Source organism: Delphinus delphis, chromosome 13 (genome assembly GCF_949987515.2).
Source record: "Delphinus delphis chromosome 13, mDelDel1.2, whole genome shotgun sequence".
Classification (NCBI taxonomy): domain Eukaryota; kingdom Metazoa; phylum Chordata; class Mammalia; order Artiodactyla; family Delphinidae; genus Delphinus; species Delphinus delphis.
In genome coordinates, this window is record NC_082695.1 from 6,048,418 (window position 1) to 6,072,477 (window position 24,060).

At 46.5% G+C, this 24,060-nt stretch overlaps 1 protein-coding gene across 3 annotated transcripts in view; it reads right to left on the reverse strand.

The window, feature by feature from the left end:
• Nucleotides 1-24,060, reverse strand: part of RFLNA (refilin A) — a 237,002-nt gene that overhangs the window by 166,301 nt on the left and 46,641 nt on the right. The window contains exon 1 of one of the 3 annotated variants that reach the window (XM_060027902.1): nucleotides 21,807-21,924. The exons of the other annotated variants lie outside the window; for them this stretch is intronic. The gene's annotated coding sequence lies outside the window, so the exon portion shown is untranslated. Of the gene's footprint in view, nucleotides 1-21,806; nucleotides 21,925-24,060 lie in introns of those variants that run through there. 3 annotated transcript variants of the gene reach the window in all.

Here is a 24,060-nt window from a genome sequence, read left to right on the forward strand (position 1 = left end):
ATAATTAAGGAGCCCGCAAGCCGCAACTAAGACCTGGTGCAACCAGATAAATAAATAAATATTTTAAAAAATAATCTTGATAACTTTGCATCCCCACTCATGCACAGGTCGGCGAGCTGTCCAAAGCTCCCATTTCTGTTTCACCGAGGATGGCCATGCTAATTTTAGCCCAGAAATTTCTTAAGGTCCACGCACCCAACCCAAAGCCCTGGTGGACAGCTCAGCACTGAGGTCAGTGCTTTCCCGTGAAGGGTCACAGCCCCTTTGAGATGCTGCCCAGAGCCCCTCGGCCCATCTGAGTTTACCTGCAGCTGCGGTGAGCACTTCCAGTGCAGGCAGACGGCTCCTCTCTTCGAATGCCTGCCTCTCCCATTCTCACCCACCCTGAGCTTACTCTGGGGTACGCTCAGCCTGTCCCCAGGGAAGCCTGGAAGGGCTGGGGATTTAATGCCTCCAGAGCAAACGTAACCAATAAAGAAAGAGGGACTTCCCCAGCGGTCCAGTGGTTAAGACCCGCGCTTCCACTGCACGGGGCACGGGTTCGATCCCTGGTGGGGGAACTAAGACCCTGAAACCGAGTGAGGCCTCCTTTTGTCCACCATTTCTTATAGGCAAGACTCCAGCCTCCATGACCCCCTTGAGTTCCAAAGGGATGTGAACAGTTGATAATCAAGGGGGGAGCAGCTAAGAAACCACCTGAGGCGAGATTAAAGGGAACAGAGAAGCGCATCAAGATTAAGAGAGACCACTGTGTGACGAGATGAAGGGAGGGCAGGCCCTGCTGACACCCTGATCTTGTCAGAGACTCCACCCTTGAACGCTGCTATAAAGCCCTTCACCAAATCCTCTGGGGTGGAGACACAGTTTTTCGAGGCAGAAGCCTTACCAGAAGCAATAAAACTATCCTTTTCTACTTCACCCAAAACCCTGTCTCCGGGATTTGATTCGGCACCGGTGCACGGAGAGGCCGAGCTTTCAGTAACAATCCCACGTGCTGTGCGGCACAGCCAAAAATAAAATAAAATAAAAAGTTAAAAAGTGAGAGTCAGTGGATAAATAGCCCAGCTTGCCCGCCCCTCAGTGGGACAACTCTGAGGCAGTCCTAAAGGGGACCCCTGGCGGGACGGAGCCCCAGTGACCCACAGTCCCATCCACCTCCTTAACGCATGCATTTGGGGGTTTTCCCCCCTCCCAGCCCCCTCATATGTGCTTCCCAGAATCACCTCCTGGATAAACTATCTGCCCCCAAGGGCTGTCTCAGCATCTGTGTTTAAGGGACCCAAACGAGCCATGTACCCTCCGAAGATGGAGTGTTTGCAAATTATACAATGAATTCGTTAACTCACATGACCCACTCCAGGGGACTGCTATTCATCAGCCTGTTAAAAGTTGGAAAACATCCACCAAAGTTAATAACATGGGCTTTAAAAAAAAAAAGTTGAAATGCTATCCTGGTTTGTTCTGGAAAGAATTAGAGAGGGGCTAATTGTCTGTTAAGACCACTCGAAGATGACAATTACAACACCATATCCTGCATATTAAAAAAATAATCTTACATGTGCAATCTCTGTGATGGCCCTGGCTATAATGTATGACAATTTTCTGAATATATATCTGTCTCCCCTGCCGTGTCGTGAGTTGTAGGTGGGGACACAGGAGGTACCCCTCTTTTACAGGGTTAGCAGGTGTCCAACAGATTCACGTTCTAAAAATGGTCTGTTTGCTCTTTTTTGCCTGTTCGGTGGGGGGGAAGCTTTTCCCGGCTTTTCTCACTGCTGGGTTATTTCTCCCAAGAGTAGCCCTGCGGGACATCGCAGTGAGCCATCGACCAGAAAGTGAACTGCTCAACACACAAAGCCTTTCAGGTAAAGTGACCCACACCCTCTCCTAGACCCACATTTGCAGCAAGATCTACATCTCCTCAACCTCTTTGGATTTCAACTTTGCTTGGAATATCCACAAATCCGTTTTCCTCCAAGGTTTAACTTAATTTTTCTTTCTGCTTCCCCCAAACTGTCTCCTCCCACAATCCTTGTCTTTCTTGATTTTAAGTCATTTTTTAAATTATAAAAGCCCTGAGGTTTGTGAAAGAAAACCTAGAGACTTATAGGAAAGTGCAGAGAAGAAATGGAAATTGCCTGTTTAGTCACCACGTAAGTCCGATCACTGTTAGTTCTCAGGCTGGTGAATTTCCTCCAGGTCTCTTGTAGGTGTCGCTGGGTGGGATTTTTTTTTTTTTTTTTTTTTTTTTACCAATATGATCGTGCTATGGAGATCCAGCTCTTGCCCCTTAATATTATATTTTTTAGGTTAAGTTTTATGGCTAGGGTGGCTAGTATGCAGTTTGAGGTCATAAAAGGCACAAGTCTGCATTTGTTACCACGTAAAATTTCATCAAAAATATTCTTGTGGTTTTAATATCTATCCATCACAAACACTTTTTTAAATGACAACAGAATAATCCATGGAACAGGTATCTTGATAAATAATGCTTCTACAAACGTGTGTGCTTGATAAACTTTATTTAGAACTAATTCCTTGAGCTAGACTCCCAGAAGTGAAATTTGAAGGTCAAAGGGCATAAACCTTCTTTTAGGTAGGCTAGTGAAGCATAATAGACTTTGCACAACTGCCTGGGTTCAACTCTCACCTCAGTTGCTAACTGGGTGATCTCGCAAATTACTGCCCTCTGCCTCTGTTTCCTCAGCTATCAAATGGGAGTGATAATAACAGGCCTACCCATAGGATTGTTACATTGTGAGGATGAAATGATGTGCTATATATAAGATGCTACAAAGAGCTGAGTAGGCCCTCAACAAATGTGAACTCTTATGATTGGGATTGTTACTCTAGTTACTATTACTGTTAACCTCCTCACTGCTCTGATACCTAATGCTAGATTGTTTCCAAAGTTCAGATCAAAAAGAACACTCTTTCATTAGAATCTCATACACTGCAACAGTATTGCCTTTTATTTTATTTTCTTCTCTATTGATTTGATCAGATGAAACGTGATTTTAACTGGCATTTCTTTGAATCCAATTTAGGTTGACCTTATAAAAGGTGTTTTCTATATTTTCCATGGTATAGGTTTGTCAATTACCTGTCCGTATTCTTAGCTCACTTATATAGAGAGACCTTGGTGCATTTCTAACTCTTCCTGCATTTGCACGTTCACTAAAACGTTCCTGATGGGAGCACACCTGTTCTTTGCCACACGGAGTGGGAGACCATGGGGATAGATGGAGACAAGGGAGACAGAGGGGTGTCTGTGCCCCCAGAGCTTTCAGATGGGAGGAATAAACTGATTATTGCAACTTGTCACGGGTTGCTGGGTGTGTCAAGAGCCGCGTCAGAGGGATCGCCCTAGTCTAGGGGATGGAGCAAGGCTGCCCTGAAAAGGGGATGCTAAGCTGAGAGATGTGAAGGAGGGGAGACAGAAGAAGAGGTGTGAGAGGTGAGAGCCACGCCAGAAAACCGGGGCTATTTTTTAATGTATATGTAAAGAGTAGAATTTTATTACCACAACCACAGAAACGTGGTTTTGCTACAAAATATGAGAAGTGTTTCAGAGTCTTGGGCCGCTAAGCATGCTAAAGAAGTATCATCATCGCCGTCGTCACCACCACCACCATCATCATCCAGCTCTTTCTCTGAGCCGTTCATGATCTCACGTAAAGACAAATACTCCCAGGGCGGTGTAGCCTTAGGTTGCCCCGTCATCCACGCTCCGCTCTGCTCTGCTTTCTCTCCATTCCTCTTTAATTGTCTCGGTCAACATAGCATTCCCTTGTGCTTCCAACTTGCCCAGAAATGCAGCTTTTTACTTCTATGTTACACCTAACAATCTATTTTAAGATCACCCCAATGGCTGGAAACCAGCTCACACTGGGACTTCTAGGAAAGATTTACTATTGGCTGTGAGGAGAGGCAAGGGCTTTCAGCTCAGTGCACCACGCCAAAAGCTCCCTCTTTTCTCGATGCTCAGAACACTGGGCAGAAATCTGACTTTAAGGTTTTCTTCAAAATATGCAATGTTAATTCTATGCGTTATAAGTTTCCAAATAAATAAGGTTGGATGTTCCCCGCTCTTGACTAGACCCCCAGATATGCAAAGGTTCCCTCCCGAAACCATTTCCAAGTCTCCTGGAATGTTCTAATTAACATAGGAAAAGAATCCAAAGACTCTTCCAACAGAGAAAACATGATGACCAAAGGCAGACGATGTGATAGAAAAGAGGTGGGGACTGGTATATGAAAGTCCCAAACCCTCCTGTCCTGGTAGCTTCTCTTTCCAAACAGACCCAAGTTCATTTATCTGTAAAAACCCTCCAAAGTGAGCAGGGAGATAGAAACCCTTATCCTAAAAATGGTAGTGAATTTCCAACTCAGAACACTGGGTGATTAAAAGAATATAGATGGGGGTGGGGGGGTTCATCTAGAGAAGAGGGAGGGTGTTTCCCTGGATCAATGTGTACATATGTACATACATCCATCCATGTACATAACAGACGTATGCTCATATGTATATACACGCATATACATATATGTCAATGTGTGTGTGTGTGTGTGTGTGTGTGTATATATATATATATATATATATGAATAGTTTTCCTTGTCGGAAACACAATTTTATAAGCACATACACATATAGATAGATACGTATACATACATATATATACGTACACACATATATATGTATCTATGCGTGTATCTACACCTATGTACGTATAATAGATACATATACACATAGATAGGTAGATAGAAAGACAGATAGTTAGCTAGTTAGCTAGCTAGCTAGCTAGATAATGTATGCACTTGTAAAATTCTGTTTCCAGCAAGGAAAACTATTAATAACATCTAGTATGAGACTCTTATTAGGGGGTCATATTACCCAAGTTCCTCTAAAATCCACCTGCTCAGACTGGCCGTGGGTGAGAAGAGTCAGCCTATTCATTTTTTTTCCCCCTCAGGGAAAGAGGTCTGTTGTTAGAGACGTATAATGACAACAACTTTGACCAACGCTCTGACATTTCTAAGCATTTCCACATACATACATTAATCATTTAGATCAGCGGTTGGCAAACTCTTTCTCCAAAGGGACAGACAGTAAGTGGCTCTGTGTACCAGTCGGTCTCCGTCACAATTGTTCAACTCTGTCCTAGGAGTGTGACAGCACCGCAGACACTGAGTAAATGAATGGACACGGCTGCATGTCAATAAAACTGCATTCACAAAATGGGGGGGCAGGCTGTATGTGGCCCCAAGACCATCGTTAGTCAGCCCCTGAGTTAGATGCTGTCAGTGACAGATAGGTGCCGTTTTTATTCCCATCTTACAGATGAGGAAACCAAGGCTCCGCAAGGTTGATTCTGTTCAGCCACTCAAGCCAGCATCAAACCCAGATGCTCGGACCCCAAAGCTCATGTTCTCTTTCTACTATATCATGTTTCAACATCTCTATCTTAAAAATAACAGATGAGGGCTTCCCTGGTGGCGCAGTGGTTGAGAGTCCGCCTGCGGATACAGGGGACACGGGTTCGTGCCCCGGTCCGGGAAGATCCCACATGCCGCGGAGCGTCTGGGCCCGTGAGCCATGGCCGCTGAGCCTGCGCGTCCGGAGCCTGTGCTCCGCAACGGGAGAGGCCACAGCAGTGAGAGGCCCGCGTACCGCAAATAAATACATAAATAAATAACAGATGAAAGATGGGGGATGGGGGTTGGGGGGAGATAGTCTCTCTCTGAGCATGAGCTCATTCGTTTTGAGCTACCTGGGATAGTTGGGGCTCCTGGTATTACTGCCAATGGAAGAAAATAATAGACATGCTTCTCTCAAGGGCCACAGTTATTAAAGGATGAAAAATCCAGTCCTCTGAAAAATGTCAACCAGGGAGAGGAGACAGCCTCATGATGAAAAATAAATGAATAAATACACTTCCAACTGCAGAACTGGCATCCGTTTTGACACATAAATGTTTTAACTAAACATTTATATTTTGAGATAACTGTAGATCCCCACACAGAAGAAATAAAGCAGAAATTCCCTAGTGCCCTTTACCTGGTTTCTCCTATGGTAATTTCCTGCAAAACTGTGTCACAACCATGAGAGTGACACTGATACAGTCGAGATACAGAATCTGTCCATCGCACAGCGTCCCACACGTTGCCCTTTTATAACCACCCTCTCTTCCCTTCCATCCCCACACCCCAGCAACCACTGATCCCTTCTCCATTTCTATATTTCTGCCATTTCCATCATATCGTACAAATGGAATCATACAGTCTGCAAACTTTGTGGACTGTTTTTTTCTTCCACAAAGCGCAGTTCTCTGGAGGTTCATCCAGGTTGTTTCAGACATCAGTATTTGCTTCTTTTTTTTTAATTAAAAAACTTTTTAACTGAAGTATAGTTGATTTACAATGTTGAGTTAGTTTCAGGTGTACAGCAAAGTGATTCAGATAGATTAGAGACAGATAGATAGATAAATAGATAGATATTCTTTTTCAGATTCTTTTCCATTATAGGTTATTACAAGATATTGAATCTAGTTCCCTGTGCTATATAGTAGGTCCTCGTTGTTTATCCATTTTATACGTAGTAGTTTGTATCTGCTAATCCCAAACTCCTAATTTATCTGCCCCCCTCTCCTTTCCCCTTTGGTCACCATAAGTTGGTTTTCTATGTCTGTGAGCCTGTTTCTGTTTTGTAAATAAGTTCATTTATATCATTTTTTTTAAGATTCCACATATAAGTGATATTATATGATATTTGTCTTTCTCTGTCTGACTTACTTCACTTAGTATGATCATCTCTAGGTCCACCCATGTTGCTGCCAATGGCAATATTTCATGGAGGTGCCTTAAAAAAAAAACTAAAAATAGAGTTACCATAGGATCCAGCAAACCCACTCCTGGGCATCTATCTGGAAAAGATGAAAATTCTAACTCAAAAAGATACATACAGGACTTCCTGGTGGCGCAGTGGTTAAGAATCCGCCTGCCAACACAGGGGACACGGGTGCGAGCTCTGGTCTGGGAAGATCCCACATGCCGCTGAGCAACTAAACCCGTGCACCACAACTACTGAAGCCCGCGTGCCACAACTACTGAAGCCCACGTGCCACAACTACTGAACCTGTGCTCTAGAGCCCGCGAGCCACAACTACTGAAGCCCGCGCGCCTAGAGCCCCTGCTCCGCAACAAGAGAAGCCACCGCAATGAGAAGCCTGCACACCGTAACAAAGAGTAGCCCCCGCTCGCCGCAACTAGAGAAAGCCCGTGCGCAGCAACGAAGACCCAACACAGCCAAAACCAAATGAAGTAATTAATTAATTTAAAAAAAGATACATGCACCCCAATGTTCATTGCAGCACTCCGTACAATAGCCAAGACTTGGAAGCAACCTATATGTCCATCGACGGATGGATAAAGAAGTTGTGAGAGAGAAAGATATATATATGCAATCGAATAGCATTTGTTCCTTTATTATAGTGTGTCCAACCACTCACACGTTGAACTGTGAGGTCGCCTCCCGTCAGCCTCCGTCCCCACCGCTCTCTCTGCATCTTCTCTCCTCCGCCCCTCCCCAGCTGTGCGGAGGCAACAACAGCATCACACTATTTTCTCCCTTCTCCTGCGTGTGCCATACAGAGACCCTCTCTCTTCTTTTCAGCCTCTCGCAACCTGCTGGTTTCTTTCCTCGACCTGAGAACATCCTTAGATCTTCCCTATCCGGAAATCACATCTCTTCACCCAGATGTCCTTTCCAGCTGACAGTCCAGCACAGAATCTCTCTGAAAGGATAGTAAGAACATGCCTCTCGAAAGGACTGGAGGGCTGGGGACAGGAAAAGGAAGACTCTGTGCTGTACTGGCGGGACATGACTACCTTTTGCACTGTGCACCTATTCCAACTGTACCATTCCACGCTCCCTGCCCCCGGGAGATCTTTACTTCAACAATATCGTTTTTCATGTGCCACGTATTGTTCAGTTCTTGGCCCCAGATTATTTAATCAAATCCCAGGCGTTAGACATTTTATCTGTTCCCCAATGTTTTCACACTATGATGACTGGCACAACAACCCTCTTCGTGCTCAAATCTTTGGCCACATCTCTGATTATTTCCTGAGGATAAATAGTGGAAAGCCAGTGACCCACCAGATAGGTTCCTAAAAGTGGACTATTGGGTCAAAAAGAGGCTTCCCATCGCTTGTGCCAAGCTCCCCCTGTAGAAGGTATAAACGTAGATGCCCCTGGCAGCTCCTTTCCCCACACAGACTCCCAGCTTTGCATTTAATAAGTTAAAACATGTGGTCTCGTGCTGTTCGTTTTCATCTCTTTTGTTACTGCTGAGGCTAACAATTTGTTCAATTTTTCATTTGCTATTACAGTTGGCCCTCTGTATCTGCGGATTCTGCATCCGTGGATTCAACCAACCACGAAGATGGAAACTATTTTTTTAAAAAATCCAGAAAGTTCCCAAAAGCCAAACTCGAACTTGCCACTTGCCAGCAACTATTTACATAGCATTAACTTTGTAGTAGGTATTGTAAGTAATCTAGAGAGCATTTAAAATATGCAGGAGGATGTGCATAGATTTTGTGCAAGTACTATGCCATTTTATAAAGGGACTTGAGCACCCGTGGATTTGGGTATTCACGGGAGGTCCTGGAATCCAATCCCCTGTGGATACCAAGGGGGTGTTGATTGTCTAATTACATTTCCTCTTCCATGAATTGTCCATTCAGTCTTTGCTCATTTTTCTTTTAGGATCCTAGTCCTATTCTTATTAGTTTGAGTACTTTGTGCACGTAAAGTTATGACTCTAAAATATTTGAACAAGCATTTACTTTCATGGTTCATTTTTGGCTTTTCATTTTCTATAGGAAAAAAGTATACATATATCTATGGAAATTTTAAATTTTAGGTGGTCAATCCATTTCTTTCCTTAGGGCTTTCTTTCTATTGTTTTTTACACTTGGAAAGAAAGAATTTCCTTATTCAGAGAGCACCTAAACACCATCACCCATATTTTCTTCTGTATTCTTCATTTTATTTACATATGTATTTCCTTGATGCAATTAAAATTTATTTGGAATATGGGATGAGGTGAGACCGTTAACTGATTTTTTTCCCAGAGTCCATTTTTCCTGAAGTTATTCATTAACTATTTATTAATCAAGCTTTCCCCTTCCGTTGTTTGGGAGTGCTTCCTTTAATGCAATTAAACATATCAAGTGGGGCTTCCCTGGTGGTGCAGTGGTTGAGAGTCCGCCTGCCGATGCAGGGGACACGGGTTCGTGCCCCGGTCTGGGACGATCCCACATGCCGCGGAGCGGCTGGGCCCGTGAGCCATGGCCGCTGAGCCTGCGCGTCGGAGCCTATGCTCCGCAACGGGAGAGGCCACAACAGTGAGAGGCCCGCGTATCACCTATCAAGTGATAGGGTTTTTTTGTTTGTTTGTTTGTTTTTTTCTGTACGCGGGCCTCTCACTGTTGCGGCCTCTCCCGTAGTGGAGCATAGGCTCCGACGCGCAGGCTCAGCGGCCATGGCTCACGGGCCCAGCCGCTCCGCGGCATGTGGGATCGTCCCAGACCGGGGCACGAACCCGTGTCCCCTGCATCGGCAGGCGGACTCTCAACCACTGCACCACCAGGGAAGCCCCAAGTGATAGGTTTTTGAGTTCTCTCTTCTGTCCCTTGATCTTCATATTTATTCTTGATCTAAATCCACTCTCTTCAATTATTACAGCTTTATAATATGTTTACTGTTTGGTAGGGTAAGTCCCCTCCCATTACTTTTAGCAAAAATTCCCAGTTACCTTGTCTTTATTCTTCTTAAGAAACTTCAGAATCATTTTGTCAAGTTCCTAAAACTCTAATAGGTTAATTAGTTCAACTAATCCTGTTACTGAACAAACTTGGGTCTGCTTGGCCGAAGAGCAGCAAAGCCAATCTACTGACACCGGGTTGTGGTGAAGGAAGGTACAGTGTTTATTGCAGGGCGCCAAGCAAGGAGAATGGGCAGCTCATGCTCAAAAGACCCAAACTCCCCAACAGCTTTCAGGGAAGGGTTTTTAAAGGGCACACCAGGGGTGAGGGTTGTAGGGTGACTGATCAGCTCGTGCACAATTCTCTGTTCGGTGGTGAGGTAACAGGATGATGTTTCAGGAATCTCAATCATCAACCTTCTGCTTCCAATGGTCTGGAGTCTAAGTGCCAGTGGTCAGCAGGCAGTTAACTTCCCCCACCTGCTGGGGGTTTTAGTATCTGCAAAACAACTCAAGGATATGCCGCAGGACATTATCTACAGCCCTTGAGGAGGAACTAAAGGTTCTTGACTTTGTTTTTTGGCTAAACTATTATTATTTTGTCTTGTTTGACTGCCTTCCTTTGTTTCTGCATCATTTCTCACTTCTCTGATTAAATCTGCTCTTTGGAACTCGGCAAAGGCCTAAGAGGCTAAAGCTTTTCTACAAACAAGAGGCAGGGGGACACGGGGGTGTATCTCTCCCCGGGAAGGCCCCACAGGGTCTTGCTGGCTTTCAATTCTACCCCCCCAACATATTCTCTATCCGTTCATGTCTTTTTGTTTCCACTGTTACTCTCTAGGTCTGTCCATCACTTTCCTGGTAAATAATTGATTTTTCTCCTAGTGGACTTATAAGTTGGTTTACTTAGGATATCCAGAGGCCCCCGTTAAGGAAATCAGCTGGTACATACAACAGCAGGTTAAACTCTAACTACACAATCAGTGCTCTCCACGCACCAACTGCGGCAAACTATATCATTGTTCCAAAATGTCTGTTGTCCCTCCCCGAGGGAGGGTTGTATTTTCTTGCCCCATGGGTAACAGCCTTGGTCACATGAGTTGCTTTGGCCAATGAAACGTATGCAGAGGTGCTAAGTGTCATTTCTGAACCAACTCCATGAAGCATCTCCTGACCCCCTGCAGAATGTCACACCTCCCTCTTCACACTTGGTGTGCATGTCCCTGGTGACGGTGACGGGCTTAACTTTACTTTACAGCCATTTGTGAGCTGTTGGCTCCTCCCTAATCACAGAGAGCCCTCTTGACGGCACAGACTGCGCCTCAGTCACCTCAATATTCCCTGTGGCAACTGTCACACCCACCCATGGCGGGTGATCTGCCTGCATAACTGCTGCATCAAGGATGGCAAACATACCTCTGGTTTGAACTGTAAGGTGAAAGTTGGGACGGTCTTCTTCCATTCTTTCTCTCCAGCCACCCTAAGACCCATTCTAATTCTAAAAATAATCACAGTGGTTTGTCAAGGGGAGATTTCCATATGCCTGTAAAACCCCATCATTGACATTTATACCTATGTCCCACTTCTTTCCACAATTCAGTATATTTTTCCACTCTTTATGCCAGGCCAATGGAAAATGGATTTAAAAATAGGCCAATGTATTACAGGAAACATCTTGATCCTAGACAAAAAAAAAAAACAGAGAGGGACCCTTCAAAAGAAATGGACGGTGTGGCTGCCCTGCCTGCTTGAGGACAGAAAGGGTCCTCGTGCCGTATGTGTTGTACTTGGCTGCCCCCTTGCTGACGCTGTCCATAGCCATGTCACCAGCCTCATCCTATTCTAGCTGAGAGAGAGAGGGAGGGAGGGAGGGAGGGACAGAGGCTTTGAAGAAATAACCTTCCCAGGAAATGTCTCCTGAAGCTGTCTGCACAGGAAATATGTGCAAAGGAAGGAGGAGAAGAGAGAAATGTGGAACGGATCTAGTTTATTCTCAACTGACACATCATGGGTAACGTTTTCTATCATATTTCCTTGTTCAGAGTAGGAGATGGGGTGTTTTCCCTTCTCTCCTTCCTCTGTAACCTGCCTTTGTTTTTCTGAGAGAAGGCTTTTTTGCTCACTTCTACTCTCTCACCTGTAAGCTCTCCCTCTACTCTCTCCTTTAAGGCAAAGACTTGTTTCCGCCCTGCCTTCTAGAGTCGAAGAGACATTGACTTTTCAAGCTGGGAGGAGACTGATCAATAGTCTACAGAGCTTTTTCATTTTCTGGAGGGTGAGCATCCTAGGAATTCCTCTCCTCTTATATGTCACATCTTCCATTAAGGATTTTCAATTAAAAACCAGGACTGTAGAATCCAATTCATGAAAAGGCTCCCAACCAGAGCCCCTGAGAGAGGGATTTCTGAGCTTGGAGGGTGTTTTCTAAGCTTGAGGCAATATTTACATGGCCAAGTGCACCTCAGAAGCAGTGAGGTGTCTGTAGGGCCCTCGACATCGGGAAATGACATTTGGAGGCCCCTCGTGCATTTCACAACGCCCGTTACTTTTCAGACTGTCTGTACATCTCATCTCCTCCCACGACATCAATAAAGGAGGCAAATATTTTTTCACTTAAAAAAAAAACAAACTGAATCCATGGGAGGTAAAATAATTTGCCAAAGGCTGTCCATCACGTTACTGCAGGGCTGGGATTCAGCTTTCCACATGCACGTATGCGGTCTCCATCCCTGTTCCTGGCACCGACTCCTAAAACCCCTGGAATTTCCTAAGTGCTGAGAGCCATAAAGGTGTCTTTTGTTATGTTAAGGAGGTGACTTTTGAAAAGGACCTGAGGGTGGCAGCTGGTTGCCAGGGGAACCAATCACGTGATTGGAGGGTTAGAACTTTCGGTCCCACCCCCTCCCACATCCATCCTGGGAGAGGAGAGGGGCTAGAGGTTGAGTCAGTCACCAGCTGCCAGTAATTTAATCAATCATGCCTACATAATGAAGCCTCCATACCCCAGGAGGACAGGGTTCGGGGTTCTGAGAGCTCCCAGGTTGGTGAACTTGTGGAGATGCCAGGAGAGTCGAATGCCCAGAGAGCATGGAGGATCCCCACCCTTTCCTCAGACCTTGCCGTACGCATCTCTTCCGTCTGGCTGTTCCTGAATTATATCCTTTGTAATAAACTGGTAATCTAGTCGGTAAAATGTTTCTCTGAGTTCTAGGAGCTGCTGTAGCAAATTAACCGAACCCAAAGAGGGGATCACTGGAATCTCCAATCTATAATCGGTGGGTCAGAAGCACAGGTGACAACCTGGACTTGTGACTGACATCTGAAGCGTGTGTGTGTGGTGGGGGGAGGCAGTCTTGTGGGGCTGGGCCCCTAACCTGTGGGGTCCGATGCTGTCCCCAGGTAGAGGGTGTCAGCGTTGAGCTGAACTGTAGGACACCCAGCTGGTGCTGGGGACTTGCTTGCTGGTGTGGGGACCCCCCAAAACCCACACGCAAACACACTGGAATTGGTGTCAGAATTGACAGGCAGTGCCATTGAACTCTACTCTGAACAATGAAAACATTAACACGTTTTAACCCTCTCCCATTTTCCTTCCTCCAACCTCTAATTGCTGTTGGCTGTATGTTTTTAGCTTTGTCACGATTTATAAATATTTCCAAGATAACCATAAGACGCCCCCTAAAGACCTCTTATTTAAGTGGATGATTCAGGGCTTACCACTATTTGTAAAACTGTATTCTCTCCATTCCTGAGTTCTTTATTTCAATTTATTTCTTGGTTGGTTTGATTTCAATAAGAATATTCCCTGCTTGAGAACACTTTTTTGTTGCCTTTATAAGCTAAGGACAACGTGTCTGGGTATAAAATTATTGAGTCACAGTTCTTCTCTTTGGAGTTTGGTAAACATTGCTCCGCTGTGTTCCTGCACTGATGTTGTATGAACCCTTTTGCTACCGTGTTTCCATTGCTGGGTTTTATCTTCAAATAACTTTTTCAAAAGGAAATAAAACCTCAGAATCATTAGACTTCTCCAATATTTGAAAAAGACAGCCTGTTGCCTTTACATACGAATGCAGGGAGAATCAAAAACCAGAAGAAATCATCAGATATACAGAAGATGTTAGGTGGTGATGTGTTAACAGAGAATAAAGCATTTAATAGATATGCCTCCTCTATTTTCTAGCACTGAGTATTAATGTGGAGAAGTCTAAGGTCCTATTTTCCCTTCTAAATATTATTACCTTTCATGCCCAAATGCCTGAAAACTTCATTCTCCTTAATGCTCATTTAACTGAACCCAAGTAGTTTTAGCATCAACCAAACTGTCTAAATTTTAGCAGGAACACAGTGTACTCCCTTGAGCTGAAATTCAGCACTTCCTCCATCTCCAGGAAAGTTTCTTCCAACTTTGAATACTTTTTGGTTCCACTTGTTGATTTCTCCACTCATCCTTACGTTGGATTGTTTTTGCCCTCCACAGCGCTTACATTCTTTTTAATTACTTTACTTTCTTTCTTCTATTTCCTCTGGGCCAGAGACGATTAGGGTGGACTGTCCAAAACTGTCATTTCTTTGTGGGTCAAAATCAGCAATTTCATATGGTTCAACCTAGTTTGGAGATTCCTTAGAGCTTCAGTGGTAGCTGAAGTTATGAGAACAATGCTATTCTCCCCTTGTGTCCTAAAGGAAAATCATTCCCATAAGCTCCCATCAGAATTTGCCTTATGTCTCATTGGCTAAGACTGGGTCACATGCCCACCTCACTGACCAATCACTGTCAAAGGTAACAGCATGGACTTACTGACTTATCTCAGTCAGGATTCATCCTATCTCAGGGCTGGACACTGGCCACCCAAACAAAACCAGGATTTGGGGTTAGCAAGGAAGAAGGAAGGATGGCTGTTAGGTGACTTAGACGGGGGGTAGGTTTAGGTGACAGCATGGCTTTAGGGGTCAGTGCTCACACAGTTTTCTGGGAGACTCATACGAACAACCCAGGGTCAGGGAATGATACTTAACTAAACTTCCTGGCTCTTCAGAGGAGGCTGGTCGCTGTCAAGGATGAAAGGGATGAGGTCAAGGGCTCATAACGCATGGGAGGTTCCGAAATAACATGAAGGAGCTGCCTTTCTGCATTACTGGAAAAACGCTAGAAAGAAGAGACTGGATGTCTGGCTCTGCTGCCCCTTTAACTGGCCTCATATGAACCTGTTAAACAACAGATGAAGAACGAGAGTTTTGGCGGTTTTTTTGTTTGTTTGTTTTAAGGAAAAGCAATTCAAGGACTGAGCTGCGGAGGACACTTATTTCAAAACTCTTTTCCAGGGCAGCTGGCACCTTGGACATTTTTGCAAACGCAAAGACGGAGCCTTTGCAGTCGCTTTTTACTTTCTCACAGCAGCTCCCGAAAAGGGGAGCTGCCAGTGTGAAATGAAAAGACAAAGAGAGGCTTTTCCCTCTGCCTCCTGATGTCCTTTTGGGGGTCCTGATCTACCAAAAAGAGAGAGAGAGAGAGAGAGAGAGAGAGAGAGAGAGAGAGAATTTCCATTTTGAAAACAGGCCAGCCTACTCTTGTGTTCACTAAACTCCCCAAGCCCGGATCCCAAGGCAAGCTCACCGCCTCCTGGTCTGTAAAATGCCAAGTTAGGGAAATCTCTGCGCTCTCAGATTTTGCATCTGGAAAGCAGGGGTGAATGCATCCCCTCCTGCCCTACGGGCCATGTGGTAGAGGATAAGTGAGGTCACCTCTGAGCCAGGGATTAGTCTCCAATCCCTCCCTCCCTTCAGAACTGTTCCACAGCGCCCTCTCCAGCAGGAGCTCTGAATATTTTTAATCACGCATCCCCAGGAGGAAACCACGCGAGCACTGTGTCGATTGGGTCCTTCTGGAAGTGGATGCGGAGTTAGGAGGGCAAGAGGTTCACGGGGGGTGACACCTGTGACAGACAAAGGGGAGAGGAAGCAGGACCAGGCTGGGCAGACCTGAGGGTCTCAGCCAGCCCACCGGGGCTCCAGAGCAAAGACTGCCTATTAGGGAGGTCCTGCATGGGGCAGAAATGGCCAGCCCTGGGTCCCTGCCTCGCTCAGGCACTGGCTGGCAGGCTGCCTCTGCTCAAAAGCAAAGATGGAGCCTAGATGCACATGTAACAGCTGGAGGCTGCAGTGGAGCAAGATCTTTCTGGAAGGCAGGTCTGAGTGCGCGCCTCCACAGTGGCCATGCATGCATGCGTGTGCGTGTGTGTGTGCGACACCCTAGGAAACAGACAGCCCCGTGCACACGGCCCGGGGGGAGCCCTCCCCCTCCTGCTTCCTGAGTCGTGTCCAGCAGCTACTGATTATTCCTTAGACCCCCACGAGCTGCAGGGCCAGCTCTTTGCCTTCCCTTGTTTAAAACTGGAGTTGCAGTATCAAAACCCTATCGCTTCAGTGGGTTTTTTTTGTTTGTTTTTTTTTTTGCGGTACGCGGGCCTCTCACTGCTGTGGCCTCTCCCGTTGCGGAGCACAGGCTCCGGACGCGCAGGCTCAGCGGCCATGGCTCACGGGACCAGCCGCTCCGCGGCATGTGGGATCTTCCCGGACCGGGGCACGAACCCGCGTCCCCTGCATCGGCAGGCGGACTCCCAACCACTGCGCCACCAGGGAAGCCCCTATCGCTTCAGTTTTTACGACATAAACTCACAAAGGTCCGCGCCAAACTTAACTACATGCCGATCTTGTCCTTCTCTGGGTCCTGGAGTAAAGGAGCCACCAGGAGACAAGACCCTTCAGATCCTAAAAGGGGAGAAATCCCTCCTTTGCAAAACTGTCTCCAATCTGGCTCCACGATTATTTACTTCGCCCACGTGTTGAAAAATCCCCCAACGCGTGATTCATTCCAGAAGGGTGTGGGAAAGGTCGCGCGCTCAGCCTCCAAGTGAAGCCCAGATACAGCTTCCGGTTCCGGAGGTTACAGAGAAGCGGAGCTTCCCCGACTCTTCAGGTGTGGATGCTCCCAGGACCAAGGAGCCCCAGGTCACTCCTCAGGTGCTTGAGAGGCACAGAACTGTGTGCTTGACTTGCGTGCTCTCTGCTCTTTGCAAACTTAGAACGTGAAGCCAAGGAAAAGAGAGAAAAGAGAACGCGGATGTAAAGGCTTGGGAGGAGAGCTGAACAGTTTGACGGCAGCGGCGGCACGGTCATTTTATAACATCACACATAACACCGCGCTCATCACTGCTGGAGGTCAAGTCCCCTGCCCCCAACCCCGAGAGCAGATTTTTGTCTCGTGTGTTCCTTTATCTTTTCAGAGAACTTGTATCAGGGCCTGACTTCGAATGTTGCTTGAAATCTGCTCTCCTCCTAGTATTTAAGTTTCGTGGAGGAACTGAGGCATCCACAATAAAAATATGAATTCAGGAATACGGAGAGCTGCTCTTTTTTCTTCTCTTGTGCTTTAGAAAGTCTGGCTCCTTTGTGTCTGGGGCGGGGCTGTGGTCCACAGCGACTTCATAATGTATTTGATCTGCGTGTCTTGTCCCTTGATGAAGAGCGGGCGGCAGAGACGGAGAGAAATCGAGACCTGTTGCCAGCGAGCACAGAAGTTCTTCCAGATGCCTCGTGCACACACACTCTCTGCCCCGCTCCTACTTTTAGGGTTGAATCCTGATCAATCCCGTGGCCCAGAGCAGTGCTTCTCAACCAGGGACATTTTGTGCCCCCTCCTTCCCCCCAGGGGACATGGGACAATGTCTGGAGGCATTTTTGATTGTCACAACTGGGAGGATGCTTCGGGCCTCTCATGGGCGGAGGCCAGGGACGCCGCTCAACATCCTGTAAGGGCCCACAGCAAAGAATGACGCATCCCAAATGCCAGTGGTGCTGAGGCTGAGAAACCGTGGCCTCAAGTAACACAATACACGGGCAGCTTCTTATCTTTTTGTCTTGTTGCATTCTTCAACTTCATGATGCAAAAAACAAAAACCACACACCCTTGAAAAAAAAGCCTTTCGGCTGGCCCTCAGGCCCGCGGCATTTCAGGATGACAGTGGCCAGTAACAGAAATGGTGAAGCTGGGGGTGGCCTTCGCGTGAGGCATCTGGGCGGCCTCCTGGGTCACCTGGGAGCCTGGCTACAAGCTCAGACAGAGGTGACTGGAGCGCTGGTTTTCCGAGAGCCTTTTCCCTCAGTCATGCCAAGGACCTTGTATACGACTTGCGGTGATTAGGTGGGGCACGAATGTGTTTTCAGCCAGCCGGGTGCCGTATCCCTCGCACGGCTACTGCTTTGTGTGCAGCGAGCTGCAGGTGTCACTCTTCTGAACGGCCGCACAGAGTGCCGGGCAGAGGTCAGGGAGGGGCGTAGAGGGCAGCCCCTGACGGGTCCTTGTCTTAGGTGCTCTCTGCTCTTTGTGAACGTAGGACGTGCTAAGGAAGGGGAGCTGGTCTCTTGGCAGCTCTGATGGTCATACTTAGGGATGCGGGAACCCCCTCAAATCTGCAGGCCTGGGAAGAAGAAATGCCTGAGAGCCGATACTCAGCCGTCTCCTGTGTTCGTCGTCATGGAGATAAATGCTTCTGTAAGAAGAGTTCTTGGCCTCCCATGAGGGCAAAGACAGAACTTCTTATCAATCAGGCGGCTCTAGGATACCCACCATAGAAGAGAAACATGTCCTGGTTGCCTTGAGGGCCCTAATATGGGGAAAGATTCACTTCAATTTGAATCCATCGGTTCTAATAAATTCACTCTCTATTCATTGATGGTTGAAAAGATAATGAAAGTAGAAACAAGAGACAATTAAGAATTAAAGATAGGGCTTCCCTGGTGGTGCAGTGGTTGAGAGTCCACCTGCCGATGCAGGGGACATGGGTTCGTGTCCCGGTCCGGGAAGATCCCACATGCCGCGGAGCGGCTGGGCCCGTGAGCCATGGCCACTGAGCCTGCGCTCTGCTACGGGAGGGGCCACAACAGTGAGAGGCCCGCGTACCGCAAAAAAAAAAAAAAAAAAAAGAATTAAAGATATTGCTAACTTTTAGGTTTATACTGATGGAGCTGGTGTAATCTCATTATCGCAATGAGGTCATACAGTTGGGAAAAGCCTCCCCTTTCTGACTGTCAGGCATCCAGGCATCTTGCTTCAAGACAGGCCCACCTGTGTTAGCAAAGGTGGAGACGCAGATATTCCTGCTCCCTGGTAGCCCAGGTGCAGGCACGTGGCCGAGCTGTGACCACCTAGGTACCGTGCTGGGGTGAACAGTGTCCCCCCCAAATTCATGCCCACCGTGAACCTGTGAATGTGACCTTATTTGAAAATACAGCAGCCATACAGACACCCCTGCTTGGGACCTTGAACCCCGAGGGTGTGATACAGAGCCCAGTGTCGGAGGACTGGCCGCCCAGGTAAAATGGTACGAACTTTTGGTTCTTAATTTCCTTTTCCTGCCCCACCAGGAGCAAAAGAAATCTGCTTGGTTTCATCCATTTCCCTCTTTCATTCTTTCGGAGTTTCCATCCCCCGATAAACCGTTCCATGGGTGATGATGTTTTTCGAACAAAGGATAAGGTCATTCTACCTACTGCAAACTCACCCAGGGCCAAATCACGGGGCTGCTGAGTGGGCAGCACAGAGAAATGAACCATAGCTGATCACTTCCGACTGTGGGCTCCAGGGCCAACTTCCCAGCCACTTTCCAAGTTAATTCTATCTCTGCAAGCGCCGTGTTGAAGATGGAACTTGTTTCCTAGGTGTGTACACCGCGTTCCATTTTTAACATCATGGGCTCAAACATGAGGGAGAAATGGATTTTTAAAGTTGGGCGATCCCATAAAAAAGAAGCATTAAACAGGGTCTTCTGAATTTTCTTGGATGGAGGGCGTGCTGCTAACTCGGCCTTAACCACATAATACAAGAAGTTCAGGGATGCATCAAACTTCACGGGCAAGTTGGAAAAGTGATTTCTCTTTTAATCCACAAGGCAGAGTGAAGTGGCTGGACTTCCATCTTACACCAAACTTGGGTCAAAGACTGTCTCAGCCGGAAACACGGACCGTGCCTGGGTGGATGCCAGGAACTGTGCCAGCCCTGCCTCCCTCCTGAGAGGCTGCAGTATTATTACCCCCATTGCACAGTAGGGCAAACTGAAGCCACATGGCCGGTGTGAGACGGTTCTTGATTCGAAGCCAGAACCCATGCACGTAACTGCCCCTTGGTGACGAAAAGGGGAGTCTAAGGGAGAATGGGGGAAAAATATATAAATTTTCAGGGAAACATTTGTACCTTAAACTTAGTAAGGTGTGTTGGGGGAAAGATCAATATTTATGTAAGTCGGTATATGTGTGTACAAATCAGCCTATTAACTGGGGATCTAGTCATGACCAAAGATACCACCTTACTTCAATGGACCAAAAGCATCTTATATTTTCATTTTATTTAATACATCTATTTTCACTCACTAATACCATCTCTTTCAAAAGTATGAACGAAAGATCACTTAAATCCTTTCTTTATCTGCCGCTTCATTTATTTTTGTAAATCGAACAGACTTCTCCCACTGACTTACAATGTCAAGAAGGCTTTCTATTTGTATGAAAATGATTTCAGGTTTCATCTTGCTTAAAATGTATGTATTTCGGGGCTTCCCTGGTGGCACAGTGGTTGAGAGTCCGCCTGCCGATGTAGGGGACGCGGGTTCATGCCCCGGTCCGGGAAGATCCCACGTGCCGCGGAGCGGCTAGGCCCGTGAGCCATGGCCGCTGAGCCTGTGCGTCCGGAGCCTGTGCTCCGCAGTGGGAGAGGCCACAACAGTGAGAGGACACAACAGTGAGAGGCCCGCGTACCGCAAAAAAAAAAAAAAAAAAAAAAAAAAAAAAAAGCATGTATTTCTTCATTTCAACACTATCATGCTCCTATTTAAATAATACAAATACCTCCCACTTTTAAAAAATACAGACTTTCCACTTGAGAAATACTTCCCACTTCACATATTGAAATTTGCATTTAGAGGAGATCTGGGTAGCGCCTGAGGCAGGACATGGAGCCTCTCCTTTTCTAAACCTGGGTCCGGCTCCTCTGGTCCCTCTTCTCCCCAGGCCTCACCCATGGGCCCTGTCTTCTGTCTGCTGGTCTGGCCGTAGCAAGGATCCTGCTAAGTCCCTTTAGAAAGGATCTCTTACCCTTGATATCTGATCGCCTTGTCCTACCTTCAGCAAGAATCCCGCTAAGTTGGTTTAGCAAGAATCCCTGCCCTTGATGTTTCCTCTTCTATCCAACGACCCGACCCGTCATTGACTATAAATCCCCAGCTGTCTTTGCTGTATTCAGAGTTGAGGCTGGCCTCTCCTTCACTGAGACAGTCTTGACACCTACAGTCCTAAATAAAGTCTTCTGTACTATTTTCACAAGTGTCAGAATAACTTTTTTTTTTTGTGGCTGTGCCGCACGGCTTGCGGGATCTCAGCTCCCCGACCACGGATTGAACCCAGGGCCACAGCAGTGAAAGCCTGGAATCCTAACCACTAGGCCACCAGGGAACTCCCCAGAATAACTTTTTTTTTTTTTAACAGGCAAAACATCTCACCACTTGAAACCATCTGAGTGAAAGAGTATTATTAATATAATGCAATATATTAAAAACCCATATATTTAAAAACCAATATTCAAAGTAAGAGTGCTCCGAGAGCATTCCAGAACATGCCTTCTTTCTCTGCTCTCCCAGGTGGTCTTGTTCACGCCTACAGAATTCAGAGGTGATTCTCAGCCATTCTCCCCATGTCATCCCAACATAAGTCCCATCACTTCCGACTGGACCAATTGTTCTCCCCAACTCCCCCCCACTGTCCCCTCTCCTCTCCAACCCACCAACACCACCAGTCACTGCCCCACTGAAAACTCCCCCGTGGCATTCAGAATAGTGGATACGTTACAGACCTCCTAGCTCTGGGCCACCCAATCCCTTCCAGCCTTCCTAAACACATCCTATGTTCCAGAACCTTCTGGCCTTTCCACCTTTGCTCCCGACATCATGACATCCTGGAACATCCCCAGTGCCAGCTCACACCCACCTGCATGTCTGAGCTTGACTCCTCTGACCTCAGGCTCGCGCTGAGATGTGCTGTGGCTGCCTTACCTTCCCTATGGGGGCGGGAGAATCACCAGCCGGGAAAACGTTTCATTTCTTTGCCACCCACAGCGCCTAGCCCGATGAATCAGACGTGGTGGGTATTCAGTAAATGCCCATTAAGCAACTGAACAAACGTCACCATTGAATTCAGCAGGACAGAAAACACGGACGGAAAATCTGAAAAGATTTGTTTTCTAGAAGGACGTTTGATCCCTGCTTGCCAGGCCTGACGAATTTAAATCATTCAAAGCGAGCAAGCGCCCTCTTGTGGCCACAGGATGACAGCACATCACAGAAAAGAGTTCAATTACGGAGTTCTGAGATTTCCCACCTGGGGGTTTTCTTCCTCCTGAGCGTAGGCAGGGGCGCAAAGAAACCATTCCCGTGAGGAACCCAAGGTCAACGCAAGTGGCTCAGTAGCTCACTCGGAGAATTTAGCTCCTCCTCACGCCAACCAGGTAACAGGAACTGTGGCTACATCAGGGAATTTGATCCCTCCCGCTTGGAAAGCCCACCAACTAATTGCAACGTGGGGACCTTGATTGGATCGTGGCTAAAACAAACCAGCAGGGACTTCCCTGGCGGTCCAGTGGTTAAGACTTCGCCTTCCAATACAGGGGGCGCAGGTTCCATCCCTGGTAGGGGAGCTAAGATCCCACATGCCTCGGGACCAAAAAGCCAAAACATAAAACAGAAGCAATATTGTAACAAATTCAATAAAGACTTTAAAAATCATCCACATCAAAAAATAAATAAATAAAATAAAACAAACCAGCAGTAAGAGGCATTTGGGAGAATCAGCAACAAAAAAACCTTGTACGCAAATGTTCGCTGCAGCCTTGTTCATTAGCGACGGAAAAAAGAAACAGCCCAAGGGTCCACCAACGAATAACGGTGGTATATCCATATACTGGGATAACACACGGCGATAAGAAGGAGCAAACTACTGAGACACACACAACGTGGATGGGTATTACACATCGTGCTGCATTAAAAAGGCTCACACAAGAGTACATTCTATTTAACCGAAGTTCCAGAAGAGGCAATGGTAGGAAAAATTGGAACAGGGGTTGCCTGTGGTTGGGGTGGGGGGGCTTGACTGGGGCCTGGGGGAACTTTCTGGGGTGATGATAATGTTCTGTAACTTGATAGGGGTTTGGGTTACACAGGTGTATGCACTTGTCTTAACTCATCAAATGTTACACTTAAAATGGGTGTCTATCATTATATATGTAAATTTTACCCCAAAAGGAACAAAACGACAACAAAAAGATGCTAAATCTTATAAATGACATGCCGATGCTGAAGTGTTTGGGGAGAAGAATACTGAGATCTGCACCTTGCTTTGAAATGCACTGAAAAACTAAGATGGATTAATGGACAAACAGAAGGATGGCTAGATGGACAGGTACATGATAAAGCAAACAGCAAAATGTTAATTGCAGGACTAGTGGTGGTGGATATGTATATAGATGTTCACTGTAAAATTCTTTCCACTTGTCTGATGTTTGAAAAGCAATATGATAAAATCTTGGGTGGAAAGATATTGGGGGATATTTGGATATAGACTGAGCAGTAGATGACTGAATAAATTCCGTTCATCTTTACGTATGATGGTGCTGCTGTGGTTAATAGGAAAATGTCCTTATGTTCAGAGATCCATATTCAAGTATTTAGAGTGAAGTGTCATAATGTGTGAAACACACTTTAAAATACTCCAGGGAGAAAATGAAGCTAAGGGCTTCCCTGGTGGCGCAGTGGTTGAGAGTCCGCCTGCCGATGCAGGGGACATGGGTTTGTGCCCCGGTCCGGGAAGATCCCACATGCCGCGGAGCGGCTGGGCCCATGAGCCATGGCCGCTGAGCCTGCGCGTCCGGAGCCTGTGCTCCACAGCGGGAGTGGCCACAGCAGTGAGAGGCCTGCGTAGCGCAAAAAAAAAAAAAAAAAGAAGCAGCTAAAATTGCAAAATGTTAATAATTGTTGTATCCATGTGATGGATGTATGGGTGTCAATTATTCCATTTTCCGTCTTCGAAGTGTTTCACAGTAAAAAGGAGACACGCTCTCTCAAGGAGCTTGAACTCCAACAGTGAGTGAAAGTTCTGTCCCTTTTCCCTTGTCTGCTCGCATTGTTATCTTTTTCCTTTTAAAAATTAAGTCCATGATGAGGATGAAGAAAATCTGTTGATAACGGGT